The sequence below is a fragment of the Heterodontus francisci genome, unplaced genomic scaffold, assembly GCF_036365525.1.
Source record: "Heterodontus francisci isolate sHetFra1 unplaced genomic scaffold, sHetFra1.hap1 HAP1_SCAFFOLD_1489, whole genome shotgun sequence".
NCBI lineage: Eukaryota > Metazoa > Chordata > Chondrichthyes > Heterodontiformes > Heterodontidae > Heterodontus > Heterodontus francisci.
Window position 1 is genome coordinate 28,222 of NW_027141384.1, and position 4,901 is coordinate 33,122.

Sequence of the window (4,901 nt, forward strand, 5' to 3'; positions counted from 1 at the left end):
AAACCAGAAGCAAATATGAGCAGTGTCTCTTCATTACACCCACTCACTCACACTATCTGTCCCTCACTCTCACTCTCTCTCTCTCTCTCTCTCTCTCTCTCTCCCCCGGTCTCTCTTGCTGTCTCTCTCTGTCTCTCCCTCTTTCTCTCTCTCTCTCCCTTTTTCTCTCTCTTTCTCTCTCTTTCTGTCTCGTTCTCTGTCTCTCCCTCCATATCTCTCCCACCTTCTCTCTCTCTTCCTCTGTCTCTCTCTCTGTCTCCCTCTCTCTATCTCCCACTCTCTCTGTCTCTCTCCCTGTGTCTCTCTCTTTTTCTGTGTGTCTCTCTCTCTCCCCCTGTCTGTCTCTAACTCTCTCCCCCTTTGTCGCTCTCCTGCTCTCTCTGTCTCTCCCTCTGTCTCTCTCCATTTGTCTCCCTCTCTCTCTGTCTCTGTCTCTCTCTGTGTCTCACTCTCTCTCTGTCTGCCTGTCTCTCTCTCTCACTTTCTCTTTGTCTCTCCCTCTTTCCCTCTCTCTCCCTCTGCCTCTCTCTCCCTCTGTATATCTCTGTCTCTGTTTCTCTCTCTCTCTCCCTGTCTCTCTTTCTCTATCTCTCTCTCTGTCTCTCCCTCCATATCTCTCCCACTTTCTCTCTCTGTCTCTCTCTCTCTCTCTCTATCACTCTCTCTTTCCTCTCTCTCTCTTTCTCTCTGTATCTCTCTCTGTCTTTTTGTCTGTCTCTCTCGCTCCATCTCCCTGTCTCTCTCTCTCCATCTCTCTCTCTCTCTCTCTATGACACTGGGAACGAACAGATGTGCCTGCAAAACTACTCTGGGACTGGGAGTCTGTCCCCACTGGGACTCGGGGACTGGGAGTCTGTCCCCACTGGGACTCGGGGACCGGGAGTCTGTCCACACTGGGACTGAGGGACCGGGAGTCTGTCCACACTGGGACTCGGGGACCGGGAGTCTGTCCACACTGGGAATCGGGGACCGGGAGTCTGTCCCCACTGGGACTCGGGGACCGGGAGTCTGTCCCCACTGGGACTCGGGGACCGGGAGTCTGTCCCCACTGGGACTCGGGGACCGGGAGTCTGTCTCCACTGGGACTCGGGGACCGGGAGACTGTCCACACTGGGACTCGGGGACCGGGAGTCTGTCCCCACTGGGACTCGGGGACCGGGAGTCTGTCTCCACTGTGACTCGGGGACCGGGAGTCTGTCCACACTGGGACTCGGGGACCGGGAGTCTGTCCACACTGGGACTCGGGGACCGGGAGCCTGTCCACACTGGGACTCGGGGACCGGGAGCCTGTCCACACTGGGACTCGGGGACCGGGAGCCTGTCCACACTGGGACTCGGGGACCGGGAGCCTGTCCACACTGGGAATCGGGAACCGGGAGTCTGTCCACACTGTGACTCGGGGACCGGGAGTCTGTCCCCACTGGGACTCGGGGACAGGGAGTCTGTCTCCACTGGGACTCGGGGACCAGGAGTCTGTCCACACTGTGACTCGGGGACCGGGAGCCTGTCCACACTGGGACTCGGGGACCGGGAGCCTGTCCACACTGGGACTCGGGGACCGGGAGCCTGTCCACACTGGGACTCGGGGACCGGGAGCCTGTCCACACTGGGACTCGGGGACCGGGAGCCTGTCCACACTGGGACTCGGGGACCGGGAGCCTGTCCACACTGGGAATCGGGAACCGGGAGTCTGTCCACACTGTGACTCGGGGACCGGGAGTCTGTCCCCACTGGGACTCGGGGACAGGGAGTCTGTCTCCACTGGGACTCGGGGACCGGGAGTCTGTCCACACTGGGACTCGGGGACCGGGAGTCTGTCCACACTGGGACTCGGGGACCGGGAGTCTGTCCACACTGGGACTCGGGGACCGGGAGGCTGTCCACACTGGGACATGGGGACCGGGAGTCTGTCCACACTGGGACACGGGGACCGGGAGTCTGTCCACACTGGGACTCGGGGACCGGGAGTCTGTCCACACTGGGACTCGGGGACCGGGAGTCTGTCCCCACTGGGACTCGGGGACCGGGAGTCTGTCTCCACTGTGACTCGGGGACCGGGTGTCTGTCCACACTGGGACTCGGGGACCGGGAGTCTGTCCACACTGGGACTCGGGGACCGGGAGTCTGTCCACATTGGGACTGAGGGACCGGGAGTCTGTCCACACTGGGACTGAGGGACCGGGAGTCTGTCCACACTGGGACTGAGGGACCGGGAGTCTGTCAACACTGGGACACGGGGACCGGGAGTCTGTCCACACTGGGACTCGGGGACCGGGAGTCTGTCCACACTGGGACTGAGGGACCGGGAGTCTGTCCACACTGGGACTGAGGGACCGGGAGTCTGTCCACACTGGGACTCGGGGACCGGGAGTCTGTCCACACTGGGACTCGGGGACAGGGAGTCTGTCCACACTGGGACTGAGGGACCGGGAGTCTGTCCACACTGGGACTCGGGGACCGGGAGTCTGTCCACACTGGGACTCGGGGACCGGGAGTCTGTCCACACTGGGACTCGGGGACCGGGAGTCTGTCCACACTGGGACTCGGGGACCGGGAGTCTGTCCACACTGGGACTGAGGGACCGGGAGTCTGTCCACACTGGGACTGAGGGACCGGGAGTCTGTCCCCACTGGGACTCGGGGATTGGGAGTCTGTCCCCACTGGGACTCGGGGATCGGGAGTCTGTCCACACTGGGACTCGGGGACCGGGAGTCTGTCCACACTGGGACTCGGGGACCGGGAGTCTGTCCACACTGGGACTCGGGGACCGGGAGTCTGTCTCCACACTGGGACTGAGGGACCGGGAGTCTGTCCACACTGGGACTCGGGGACCGGGAGTCTGTCCACACTGTGACTGAGGGACCGGGAGTCTGTCCACACTGGGACTCGGGGACCGGGAGTCTGTCCACACTGGGACTCGGGGACCGGGAGTCTGTCTCCACACTGGGACTGAGGGACCGGGAGTCTGTCTCCACAATGGGGCTGAGGGACCGGGAGTCTGTCCACACTGGGTCTGAGGGACCGGGAGTCTGTCCACACTCGGACTCGGGGACCGGGAGTCTGTCCACACTGGGACTCGGGGACCGGGAGTCTGTCCACACTGGGACTGAGGGACCGGGAGTCTGTCCACATTGGGACTGAGGGACCGGGAGTCTGTCCACACTGAGACTGGGGGACCGGGAGTCTGTCCACACTCGGAATCGGGGACCGGGAGTCTGTCCACACTCGGACTCGGGGACCGGGAGTCTGTCCACACTGAGACTGGGGGACCGGGAGTCTGTCCACACTGGGACTCGGGGACCGGGATACTGTCTCCACACTGGGACTGAGGGACCGGGAGTCTGTCCACACTGAGACTGAGGGACCGGGAGTCTGTCTCCACTGGGAGTCGGGGACCGGGAGTCTGTCCACACTGGGACTCGGGGACAGGGAGTCTGTCCACACTGGGACTGAGGGACCGGGAGTCTGTCCCCACTGGGACTCGGGGACCGGGAGTCTGTCCACACTGGGTCTGAGGGACCGGGAGACTGTCCACACTGGGACTCGGGGACGGGGAGTCTGTCCACACTGGGACTCGGGGACAGGGAGTCTGTCCACACTGGGACTGAGGGACCGGGAGACTGTCCCCACTGGGACTCGGGGACCGGGAGTCTGTCCACACTGGGTCTGAGGGACCGGGAGACTGTCCACACTGGGACTCGGGGACGGGGAGTCTGTCCACACTGGGACTCGGGGATGGGGAGTCTGTCCACACAGGGACTGAGGGACCGGGAGTCTGTCCACACTGGGACTGAGGGACCGGGAGTCTGTCCCCACTGGGACTCGGGGACCGGGAGTCTGTCCACACTGGGACTCGGGGATGGGGAGTCTGTCCACACTGGGACTCGGGGACCGGGAGTCTGTCCACACTGGGTCTCGGGGACCGGGAGTCTGTCCACACTGGGACTCGGGGACCGGGAGCCTGTCCACACTCGGACTCGGGGACCGGGAGTCTGTCTCCACACTGGGACTCGGGGACCGGGAGTCTGTCCATGCTGGGACTCGGGGACCGGGAGTCTGTCCACACTCGGACTCGGGGACCGGGAGTCTGTCCACACTGGGAATCAGGGACCGGGAGTCTGTCCACACTGGGACTGAGGGACCGGGAGTCTGTCCCCACTGGGACTCGGGGACCGGGAGTCTGTCCCCACTGGGACTCGGGGACCGGGAGTCTGTCCCCACTGGGACTCGGGGAACGGGAGTCTGTCCACACTGGGACTGGGGGACCGGGAGTCTGTCCACACTGGGACTCGGGGACCGGGAGTCTGTCTCCACTGTGACTCGGGGACCGGGAGTCTGTCCACACTGGGACTGAGGGACCGGGAGTCTGTCCACACTGGGACTCGGGGACCGGGAGTCTGTCCACACTGGGACTGAGGGACCGGGAGTCTGTCTCCACACTGGGACTGAGGGACCGGGAGTCTGTCCCCACTGGGACTCGGGGACCGGGAGTCTGTCCACACTGTGACTGAGGGACCGGGAGTCTGTCCACACTGGGACTCGGGGACCGGGAGTCTGTCCACACTGGGACTCGGGGACCGGGTGTCTGTCCACACTGGGACTCGGGGACCGGGAGTCTGTCCACACTGGGACTCGGGGACCGGGAGTCTGTCCACACTGGGACTCGGGGACCGGGTGTCTGTCCACACTGGGACTGAGGGACCGGGAGTCTGTCTCCACACTGGGACTCGGGGACCGGGAGTCTGTCCCCACTGGGACTCGGGGATGGGGAGTCTGTCCACACTGGGACTGAGGGACCGGGAGTCTGTCCACACTGGGACTGAGGGACCGGGAGTCTGTCCACACTGGGACTCGGGGACCGGGAGTCTGTCCACACTGGGACTGAGGGACCGGGAGTCTGT